The sequence below is a fragment of the Solanum verrucosum genome, unplaced genomic scaffold (assembly GCF_900185275.1).
Source record: "Solanum verrucosum unplaced genomic scaffold, falcon-dt-bn FXZP01000112.1, whole genome shotgun sequence".
NCBI lineage: Eukaryota > Viridiplantae > Streptophyta > Magnoliopsida > Solanales > Solanaceae > Solanum > Solanum verrucosum.
Window position 1 is genome coordinate 513,632 of NW_026020441.1, and position 13,085 is coordinate 526,716.

The window sequence follows — 13,085 nt, forward strand, 5'->3', positions numbered from 1 at the left end:
TTTTGGACCATAAAAAATTATTCAAATATAATTATTTTAGACCAAAGAAACTAGTAAATAAAAGTTTTAGTTAAATTATTTTAAATTTAAAAATAAATGTAATAAACTATTAACTGAAAAGGTAATAAAGAAACCACACTGCATTGGCATGTGATTGCCTATTAATAAAAATGACATAATACATAAATATGTTATTTAATTTTAGTTGAGTTGACATTAATGTCCTCCAATTTTGTGTGTGCACAACTAGACAATTAAATTTGTATAAAATCAAACAAGTATACACACACGTCCTACGTGACATAATACACATAAGATGTCATGTAGGACGCAAATTGGCCTCGTAGGATACTACATAGGACACATATATTTACTTGTTTAATTTTATACAAATTTAGATATATACTTGTGCAGACCCAAAATTGAAGGACATAGATACAACTTGAAACAAAGTTAAAATACATATTTATATAGGCAGAATTGTCAAATAGACCATTGTAGTTGTATGAGTTTGTATTCTGGACCATTCTACTCGATCATTTGTCAATTCAACCCTTAAACTCAGTTAAACTAAGCATTTTAAACCCCTTTCGTTGCGTCTGAACTTCAAGGCTTGACAAAAATGACATATCATCATCCATATCACATTTTAAATGAAACATCACTTATTAATTATTTTAAAAAAATATATATATATGTTTTCTTTCTTTTTCACTTCATTCCTATTTCATCCCTTCACCTCTCTCCATATTTTTTACATTAGAGATACCACCACAACCTTTCATTCTCACTAGTATCATTACATTCCTAAATAACTAACAATTATCATTTTATTTTATTTTATTTTATTTTGAAATTTCTTTCATTCACAACTTTTAATTGTATTTCTTTTACCAACATTTACATCTACCACTTGAACCGCCATAAGTATCTTTTCTCAATTGATGTTAACGAATAACCAATTAAATAAATCAATATACTCTAATATTTGTACACAATTTTACATAACACATTTCACCTAATTTCACAAAGACATTCAACAATTACTTTTCATCTTTCAAAACTATTGAATCTTTATCACTTTATGAGTTATAAATTACCCCAAAAATAAAAAGAAAATGCAGATCTACAACAACAACACAATTTCGTTTCTAATCCTGGGAGAAAGAAAATGTGGGAAAAAAAGAGAAACAAGAAATTGGAAAGGGCTGGAAAGGGGAGAAAGAAGAGAAATGGGGGTTTGAGATTAGAAAGAAAAAAAGAAATGGGGAGGAGTGGGTGGGAAAAGAAGAAAGAACTGGAAAAAAAAATTAATTTTCGTATTTTTGATCTTTTTATTCTATTTTTAAAAAAAAAATTACTTTTAGTCTAAAATTTGATCTTTCACGCTCCTTCTACGCGTGACATCACACATTTATGCCAACTCAATAATTAAGTTGTCATATAAGCTTGGTCAACGGCTAGAAGTAGGGGCGGATCTATGAAGGGGTGTGGGGGTGCCACGCCACCCCCGAACTTCGACGGAAACTCTATATATACATAGGTGTGTATATATATATATATATATATATATATATATATATATATATATATATATAAAGCGTGTCACCCAGAGAACAAAACTGACTTGTGGTGTCACGGTAGGAGGGCAACTTTAGAAGGCTGATGTCATGGGTTCAAATCTCATTTGTACCTATTTTTTTGAGAAATTTGCTGATGTTTTTTAAGAAAAAAAAAGGCTCCAAACACCTTTTTTTAAGGAAAAACAGTTGGCACATTATTTTATTTTTTTATAATTGTTATTGACTTAAATTAAATTAATTAGATTATTACTCCTTTGACTTTTCACTTGTTTATTTATTTGTAAGGTTGACTTTGATTTTACCTGTTGCTACGGCAACTGTGGAGAGGGCATTTTCGTCAATGAAGCCCCTAAAAAATGAAGTGTGGAATAGTATTGGTAATCAATATTTAAAATGATTGTCTAGTGTGTTGCATAGAGCGTGATGTATTTATAAATGTTAGTAATGATGTCATTATCGATCGTTTTCAGAATATGAAAACTCGTCGAGGATAATTGTAAATGAATGATGAATATTTATAATATTAGTAATATTATTGAAAGTTTTAAATTTGTTAACTTCATGCTTTTAGTGTGGAGTGAGGATTTGTAATATCTTATTATTTATATTTTATTGATTGATTTATGATATATATTGAAAGACGAATAATTTAATCAAATATAAAATTAATTTAATCAGTAAGTCTATTTGGCACCCACAGACTCTAAATCCTGGATCCGTCACTGGCTAGAAGGGCTTAAAACATATAGTTTTATTAAGTTTAAGGGTTCAGTTGACAAATAGTCAATTAGAAGGATCCAAAAAGACCATTTTACCTATATATATATATATATATATATATATATAGTATGCCTAAATTAAAAGAACAAGAAAATAGAGGACCTTCAAACTTTGAGGGTCAAATTGTCATTTTACTTCGTGAACCTATTCAGGCAACTAGGTAAAGAAGCAACCCTTGAGTGCATCACCTACGGCGGGATTGATGACCAAGTAATCATATTACTTCTTTTTAATTTTTAATTTAATAATTTTCTTTGACGACCAAGTAATAATCCTATAATAAAAAACTTATTTTTAACTAAACCAAAGCAATTACTTCTTTTTAATTTTTATAGGCAATTAAGTATCCGAATTTCATTAATCCTTCGTATCAATTTTTTTAAATATTAAGAAATAAATTTAAGACTTTTAATAAGGTTAAAAACAGATACTATTCACCTATTGCAACCTAAAGGGGCGTAAATATAGTCACCCTACGTGTCTAATGGGGCACCCTTCGTCGGAAAAATTACATTGCATATATATATATATATATATATATATATATATATGTGTGGTGTGTGAAATTCAACATTTAAATGATATATATTTAAAGTTAAACACCCTTGACAAAAGTTATATCTTTGGTGCAATGATAATGGATGTTCATTTGAATGAAGGAGTTCTGGGCTTGAATCTCAAATAGCTTTTTTTTTTTATTATTTTATTTTGACAGTCACACATTGTTATTCTTGGACATCCTTAGTAAAATTTCTGACTCGCAACCTAGATGGTAACTTAAACATAATTATTCTTTCTATATTTATTTATTCACTCAAAAATAAAATTAAGAATGATGGAGTATTTATTTATTTATTCTATATTTTATACTAGGTTTATTTATGTATCTTATCCATTAATATAAAAATTAAAATTAAGAATGAAAGGAGTACGTATTTTTTGAAACATTTGCAATTTTGATTGAAACAAAATATTTATGTTTTTCTATTAATGAAATGAAATCTCCACACGGCTCCGTATAGGCAAAGATACATCAAACAATATAAAAGTAAATGTATTAAAAAATGCAACTTCCCCTTACCTTCACCGCAGTTTCTTCGCCCCAACGTAACTCCTCCCCAAAACACGTCTTGATTTGAATATAAAGCCAAACATTTACAAAGCTGGAAACGCCTAACGAGAGAAAGAGAGAGCTAGGTCGTCTCCGTCTCTCTCAATGTGTGAATTAGTGTTGTTTGGTTGTAAAATTGTTGAATTGAAGGCCGTGGCAGCAGCAGAGAAGCTCACTAGTACCGAAGATGAAGAAAATAATATTGCCATGGAAAGTAGTAAAGTAGCAGAGAAGCTCGATCAGGAGAAGAAGAGAAAGAACCAAAACTCCATTCTCAAGCCAAAGAAGAAAAAGTATAGGTCCATTCATAATCTTTACTTGGAAACAAATCCCATCAACCTTTAACTCATAGCAATATATATATATATATATAGGAAGTTTTGTGTAGTGTGTAATTTGTTTTAACAGCTAGCTAGTACTACGTATAAGTAATTTATGTAGCAGTGTGCTAACTTCCCTTTTAATTTGTTTCTTTTCTTATATTTCTCTCTTAATTTCCTTTTTGCTTCTGCAACTATGTTTTCTCTGGTTGTAAACAATAATAAGTTGAATCTTTAAAAACAGATGTTTCACTCTATTTTCACATAGGTGGAGCTATCGTACGGGTGCGAATTGTGCTATTTGGGATTCAAATTCGAAACTTTTTCATTTGAATGGACATTCATTACAACTGCATCAAAGGCATAGCTTCTATTAAGAATGTCCAACTTAAATATATATCCCTTAAATATAAAATTTAACATATATATACAACATAATTTTTCAAACTAAACACTCTGGATGGCTATAGGTCCCCCTTGGGTGCGATTAATCCTTTTTTGTCGTAAATTTGCACTGGAGGGTCAAAATCAATAATGTCTACATGTGAATAAGAAGATTTGTCATTGCTTACAGTTTGAACATCTGACCAGTGACCGGTCTAATTATTTATCAAGTCACTAAATCAATAAGAATAAAATGTTTTATTGATCAGACAAGTGTGATGATCTGCCTGTCACTATACCATTTTAGGCACCACATGACATAAGGTAACTCATGTGGAAGACTTATCAGAAAAAGAATAGTCCTTACTAAAATATTCTCTCACTATATATAAAGAATTTATTTTAAGGCGTTAGAATTTTATGGATTTTTCTTGGAATTTTTTAGCTGGGTAGAGTATTCTAAAATAATTATTTGAAAATATGTAAGGACTTGTTTAACTATTATTATCTATATATTAGCCCCTAAGTGAGTTAAATAAATAGAGGGACATCCATTTGTAAAATCATCAAGCAAATCTTTCGAGTCTTGAGCAATATAAAAACTTTCTTACGCAATCTCTTGTGTCTTTCTTTAATTCAACACTCCCTTAGTGATCTAGTTTAAAATGACTTGAGTTTTGCAAGATTGTGAAAGATTCGTGAGTGAGTTGTCAAGTACCATAGATATGCTTAGTAAAAGTCTAAGTTCGTGACAGTATAATATCAGAGCAAACTTTAATACTAAGGGATGATTGTTAACAATCTATGTTTAAAAACTAGAATTACTGATTTCAATAAACTTTTTCAGAAACACGAAGTAACCAAAGTTTAATAAACCAGTAAGAATAGATGAATAGAAATTAATTGACAAAACTAAAATCTGGAAAAACGTACCACAATCTGGAAAAACAGAATCAGAAAAAGATCAAGTCCACTGAATGCACAGTGTCCCCTTAAGGAAATTATTTCCCTCTAGTATCCGAGGTTTGATTTGGAATATGTCCTCCCAGGATAGAATGATCTCAATCACTAGTGTATTGATACTCAAAACTCTGGTGTCAGCGAACCACTCAACAGCAGTAAAGTACACGAAGAAATTTTGTGCAAAAGAAGAAGAAGAAATCAGAAAATTCGTAAGGAAAAAGCTTGAGGAATCAATGTATTTATAGGCAAAAGGAACTGGTTCCGAAAGGTTGCAATCCTTTTAAAATTCACACGACCATTCATGAAAGTTTGCAACCTTTCAAACGGTCATGGTTTGTTTCTGAAAGTTGCAACCTTTCAGAACAGTCACTTCCAACGCTGGAAATTCAAATAAAATGGGAAAGATTTAAATAAAACGGGTCGCGCGTGGATCCGAGTCCGGTCGGGTCAATTAACTAATTAATTGAAACGCTTCGGTTAATTAACTAATTAAAACGTTGGCCATTTAATTTAATTAAATTAATTAAATAAATAATTAACTAAAATAATTAAAACAGACTTTGTCCAAAAAATAATCTCTCAATTGATCATTTTCCAAAGCCAAAGCCAAGCCGAGCGACGACGATGACGGTGCGAGGGGGGTCCCTCTTTCCAACCCTTTTAACAATTAATATGAGTGTTTCTATATTTAAACTCTCCTATTTTTCTTTCCACCACCGATGAGGGACAAATGCCTTTTCAATAACGCATAAGAGGACTTATCAAGTTCTCAACTCTTCAAGTTCTCAACTTTTCAAGTTCCTCTCTTTTCATCTTCCCTCCATTTTCCATTAACTCTTGCTACATACCCAACAATCCCCCACATTAATGGGGAATGGTTATTACATAAGGAATGCACGGACGAGTGTGTAATTTACAAGCAAGAATCAATTGTATCTGGATAAGTAGGTTTCTCCTTGGACTTTCCGTGGTGAACATATGTCGGATATACTCGATCAATCGGTAGATGCGATATCTTTGAACCGTCGAGCTTTGGTGTATACCTAGACAACCATATGTCACACAATTAACCCTTTACCGTTTATGGTTCTTACAGTTGTGTTCGTTTCAGCCATGATCAACACCTCCTGGTTTCATGAGTGTATAGAGAATAGGCTTTTGACATAAAATTCTCTTTGAAGCGGCTTAAACTTCACACTCACATAGGTGATTTATAACCGTGTCATCTCGTAGATACACTATTTGGTCAAATCTGCCAAACTTAGCAAATCATTAAAAACTTTAAGCTTTATTAACTCATTAACAAGCTTTAAAGTCTTAACCTTGTTCCTAAACATTGTCTTCATCATGAGAATGGATTGAGTTGATTGACAATGTCGAACCGTCAGTCACAACTTTGTTTTTCTCCTTGAATCTAGCTCTTGGGAGCTCCAGTCTGCTAGATAGAGTTACCGCCATATTGACTTGTCCTAAGCCGTAAACCCATTCCCGTAGATGATATTTCAATTGCCTCTCTCACTAGGCCTTTTGTTAGTGGATCTAACACATTTTCGCTTGACTTCGCATAGTCAATTATGATAATTCCACTAGAGAGGAGTTATCTTATGGTATTATGTCTCTGTCGTATATGACGAGACTTCCCGTTATACATAACGCTCTCTGCCTTACCTATTGCTGCTTGACTATCACAATGTATGCAAATAGGTCCCACAGGTTTGGGCCAGAATGGAATATCCTCTAAGAAATTTCGGAGCCATTCAGCTTCTTCACTGGCCTTATCTAAGGCAATGAATTCAGATTCCATTGTGGAGCGACCGATACATGTCTGTTTGGACGATTTCCAAGAGACTGCTCCTCCACCAAGTGTAAACACATAACCACTTGTGGATTTTACTTCATTTGACCCAGTGATCCAATTTGCATCACTATATCCTTCAATTACTGCAGGATATTTATTATAATGCAAAGCATAGTGTTGTGTATGTTTCAGATACCCCAACATACGTTTCATTGCCATCCAGTGAGTTTGATTCGGATTACTGGTGAATCGACTCAGTTTACTAATAGCACATGCTATATTTGGTCGCGTACAATTCATAATATACATCAAACTTCCTAACACTCTATTCCAATTAAGAGTCACTTTCACCTACATTCTTTGAAATGTAAAGCTTAATCAATTGGAGTTTTGACAACATTGAAATTCAAGTGCTTGAACTTATCCAATACTCTTTCAATATAATGAGATTGAGATAATGCTAGTCCCTGAGGAGTTTTGACAATTTTGATGCCTAGATCAAATCAGCAACTCTCAAGTCCTTCATATCGAACTTGCTGGACAACATGCGCTTAGTAGTATTTATATCGTCAATATCTTTACTCATTATTAACATGTCATCACATACAAACAAACAATGACTTCATGATTCGAAACAGTTTTAATGTAAACACACTCATCACATTCGTTAATTTTGAATCCATTTGCCAACATTGTTTGGTCAATTTAACATGTCATTGTTTGGGTGCTTGCTTGAGCCCATAAAGCGGCTTCACAAGTCTGCACACTTTCTCTTCTTTACCAGGAACCACAAACCCTTTAGGTTGTTCCATATAATTTCTTCCTCCAATTCTCCATTTAAGAAGGTTGTCATTACATCCATTTGGTGGATTTTAAGATCATGTACTGCCGCTAGTATTATTAACATCATAATTGATGTTATCCTTGTTACTGGAGAGTATGTATCAAAGTAGTCCAGACATTTATTTTGTCTATATCCTTTGACTACAAGTCTGGCCTTATATTTGTTAATAGTCCCATCGGCTTTCATTTTCCTTTTAAAGATCCACTTTGATCCTAAAGGTTTATTTCCTGGAGAAAGATCAGCCAATTCCCAAGTATGATTACTTAAAATTGATTTGATCTCACTATTGGCTGCTTCTTTCCAATAGATTGACTCAGATGAAGACAATGCTGCTTTAAATGTTGGAGGCTCATTTTCAAGCAAGAATGCCACATAATCTGATCCGAAAGAAGTGGGTTTCCATTTGCGATTACTACGCCTAGGATCCTCACTAGGTAGTGTATTTTTCGTTGATTCCTTCTGTGATCGTTTAGATCTTTCATTTGTTGACCCACATTCAGTTTTATACGGATAAATGTGTTCAAAGAACTCAGCATTATCTTACTCAATTATCATATTAACATGAATCTCAAGATTATCAGATTTGTGAACCAAAAACCGGCAGGCCTTACTATTCACAGCATATCCAATAAATACACAATCCACTGTTTTGGATCCAATTTTCACCCTCTTGGGTAAAGGAACCTATACCTTGGCTAGACACCCCCCCCCACACTTTGAAATATTTCAAGTTGGGTTTCCTTTCTTTCTGTAACTGATATTGAATCGATTGTGTTTTGCTTCGGGGTACCCTATTGAGTATTTTGTTAGCCGTAAGGAGGGCTTCCCCCCACAGGTTTCGCAGTGAACCAAAACTGATTATCAAGGAATTCATCATTTCCTTTAATGTTCTATTCTTCCGTTCCGCCAAACCATTTGATTGTGGTGTATATAGTGCAGTAGTTTGATGAATAATACCATATTCCAAACATATCTCTACAAAAGGAGATTCGTATTCTCCATCCCTATCACTCAGAATCATTTTTATCTTTAGATTCAATTGATTCTCCACTTTATTTTTGTATTGCTTAAATGCATCAATTGCTTCATCCTTACTATTAAGCAAATATACATAACAAAATCGAGTGCAATCGTCAATAAAAGTTATAAAATACTTTTTTCCACCACGAGATGATGTCAACTTTATGTCGCATATATATGTGTGAATTAAGTCTAAAGGTTTTGAATTTCTTTCAACAAACTTATAAGGATGTTTAACAAACTTACTTTCTACACAAATTTCACATTTCAATTTATCGCATTTGAAATCAGGCAATACTTGTAAAGTAATCAATTTTCGCAAGACTTTGTAATTTACATGTCCCAAACGGGCATGCCATAAATCATTTGACTCCAATAAGTAAACAGAAGCAGAATCTTATTAATATTGTCAACAACCATTACATTCACTTTGAAGAGGCCCTCAGTGAAGTAGCCCTGAAGTAGCCCTTTCCTAAGAACATCTCATTCTTACTTATTACAACTTTGTCACAAACTAGGACACACTTAAACCCATTCTTAATGAGCAGTGCAGTAGAAACTAAATTATTCCTAATAGTAGGAACATGCAGAACGTTGTTCAGAGTCAACACCTTACCGTATGTCATCTTCAACATAACTTTCCCAGTTCCTGCGATCCTTGTTGTTGTTGTGTTCCCCATGAACAGATCTTCATCGAACTCAGCAGGAGTGTACGTTGCAAAGGCTTTTTTCGCAGAGCAAATATGTCGAGTGGCACCTGAGTCGAGAAACCACTCCTTGGGATTTCCAACTAAATTACACTCCGAGATCATTGTACATAGGTCATCTACATCTTCCATCTCTTTCACGATGTTTGCTTGACTTTTGCCTTTGTCTTTGTCCTTTCTTAGAGCACAACAGTCAGAAGACTTGTGACCAACCTTACCATAGTTGTAATAATTGCCCTTGAATTTCTTATTGGCCTGTTTTGACTTCTGTCCGTTGGACTTTTTTCTCTTCTTGCCTTTAGTAGGAGCCTCTTCAACAATATTAACTCCAATTATTGTCAAACTTTTATGAGACTTCTTTTCGGCGGTCTTATTATCTTCCTCAATCTTGAGTCGAATCACAAGATCTTCAAGCTTCATTTCCTTACGTTTGTGCTTTAGATAATTCTTAAAATCGTTCCACAAAGGAGACAACTTCTCGATCATTGCAACCACTTGTAAAGCTTCATTTACTACCATATCCTCAGCAATCAGATCATGGAAAATAAGTTGAAGTTCCTGTACTTGTGATCCAACAGTTTTACTATCTAACATTTTATAGTCTAAAAACTTTGTGACCACAAACTTTTTCAAGCATGCATCTTCTGTCTTATATTTCTTCTCAAGTGCATCCCACAATTCTTTCGAACTTGTCATTGCACTATAGACATTATATAAGTCATCCTCTAAAGCACTCAAAATATAGCCCTTACATAGGAAGTTTGTCTGTTTCCATACTTCAATAATCATGAATTTTTCTCTGTCTGGCATTTCAACAGCAAGCACTGGAGTTACTTCATTGGTAAATTTTTGCAAACCAAGAGTAGTAAGCTAGAAAAATACCTGTTGCTGCCATCCTTTGAAATTCACACCAGAGAATTTTCCCGGTTTCTCTGCTTGTGGTACATGGGTTCGGGTAGGTGCAGCAACAACTACCGTCACATTATCATTTGCCATTTCCGAATCAGAATCTGTAAAAAACAGAAATTGATACAAATGACTCAGTAAGCAATAACTTAAATTGCAAACTTAATAGAAGTATAAAACCACAAAGGTTTTTGTCTCTACCAGAAACACAGATTAAAATACAATAAAATAATTTCCTTAAGATTGTTAGTAATCTATGTTTAAAAACTAGAATTACTGATTTCAATAAACTTTTTCAGAAACACGAAGTAACCAAAGTTTAATAAACCAGTAAGAACAAATGAACATAAATTAATTGACAAAACTAAAATCTAGAAAAACGTACCAAATCTGGAAAAACATAATCAGAAAAAGATCAAGTCCACTGAATGCACAGTGTCCCCTTAAGGAAATTATTCCTCTCTAGTATCCGAGGTTTGATTTGGAATATGTCCTCCCAGGATAGAATGATCTCAATCACTAGAGTATTGATACCCAAAACTCTGGTGTCAGCGAACCACTCAACAGCAGTAAAGTACACGTAGAAATTTTGTGCAGAAGAAGAAGAAGAAATTAGAAAATTCATAAGGAATAAGTCTGAGGAATCAATATATTTATAGGCAAGAGGAACTGGTTCCGAAAGGTTGCAATCCTTTCAAAATCCACACGACCATTCATGAAAGTTTGCAACCTTTCAAACGGTCATGGTTGTTTCTGAAAGTTGCAACCTTTCAGAACAATCACTTCCAACGCGGGAAATTCAAATAAAATGGGAAAGATTTAAATAAAATGGGTTGCGCGTAGATCTGAGTTGGGTCGGGTCAATTAACTAATTAATTGAAACGCTTCGGTTAATTAACTAATTAAAACATTGGCCATTTAATTTAATTAAATTAATTAAATAAATAATTAACTAAAATAATTAAAATAGACTTTGTTCAAAATATAATCTCTCAATTGATCATTTTCCAATGCCAAAGCCAAGCTGAGCGACGACGACGACAACGCGAGGGGGTCCCTCTTTCCAACCCTTTTAACAATTAATAGGAGTGTTTCTATATTTAAACTCTCCTATTTTTCTTTCCACCACCGATGAGGGACAAATACCTTTTCAATAAAGCATAAGAGGACTTTTCAAGTTCTCAACTCTTCAAGTTCCCAACTTTTCAAGTTCCTCTCTTTTCATCTTCCCTTAATTTCCCATTAACTCTTGCTACATATCCAACAATGACAAACGAAGGAGATATTAACGATGTTAGCACTGCCAAGAAGGAATCATAAGAAGAATGACGAACTATTGTCCGACCCTACATCAAACGAAGCGCTAACATCTCACTCACATTCGACCACAAAGGCAAGTGTAAAAAATATCGGAAGCTTCCCACATACATCATGCCTGGAGTATAGTCGATCACGAAAATTGACACTACAAGGCAAATTGTGGAGATTTTTGACAAACAATGAGGCTGATGTTCAAGACACCTGAAGACTTCTCTCCTAAAGAAAATAGCAACATCTGTAAAGAGTTGGAGTTGTAAGCATGCAGAATTGGAGATGATGGAAATCATCATTTCCTTAGAGTGTCGACTTATGGAAGCATTAAACACGATTGAAAATATTTATACATGTGTTTGCATTGGTATTCATTGATTTGTATTCATATAATAGATTGATATATATTTGTATTGGATACATTCGTCTATATTTATTAATAAATTGAGATGCATTTGTTTACATTACATCTTTCTAATTTTATATAGGTATACATTGGCCCGTATTTATGTAACAAATTTGTATGCATATGTTTAAACTGAAATTGGTATCCATTGGTCCGTAACTCCGTATTCAACCAACAAATTTGTATATTTTTATTTTAAATTGAGATTGATATTTGTTAGTATACATTAGTTTGTATTCATCTAGTAAATATGTATATATTCATTTACTTTACTATTTTTATAATATTATATTATTATATGATGGTTTGTATTCATTGACAAGTTTGTATACATTTATTTGAGATAAAATTAATATTCATTATCAAATTCAATCAACAAAATTCAATATTTTACAAAATTATTATAAACATATTAATTAATTTTATAAGTACCAAAATAAATACTCTAAAAGCAAATTACTGTATTCTATAACTTTTGATAATTGAGGTGAAAAAATGGTCAAAAGACTTTAGAAAATTGACTAAAGTAAATATAACTTCCGTCCTATTTACTTGTTAAATATTTCTTAATTTGATTTCTCTTTTTATTTGTCATTTATAACAAATCAAGGAAGGATATTTTTTTTTCTTCCTATTATATCCTATTAATATTGAGTTAGTGTCTTTAAAAAATATAGTGCATGAATGTTTTAAACTTTATTAATTAATAGGAATAAAATGGTACACTCACAATATCCATCGTTATTTTCTTAATATGTGTGTCAAGTCAAAATTTGACAAGTAAAAAGCTAAGGAGGAAGTATAAGGGAAACAACAATATGCAACTGAAAAAACATAGCATAAATTTTGACATTTAGGGGTCATCTAATAGGGGATTATTAGAAAAATTAGTTCATGTATGATGTGTGGTATTATTTGGTATTATGTTTGGTAGGAATCTATGTGATTAGTT

At 32.7% G+C, this 13,085-nt stretch overlaps 1 protein-coding gene across 2 annotated transcripts in view; it reads right to left on the reverse strand.

Moving 5' to 3' along the window:
• Window positions 1-13,085, reverse strand: part of LOC125808456 (ras-related protein RABH1e) — a 942,753-nt gene that overhangs the window by 420,828 nt on the left and 508,840 nt on the right. The window lies entirely within an intron of this gene.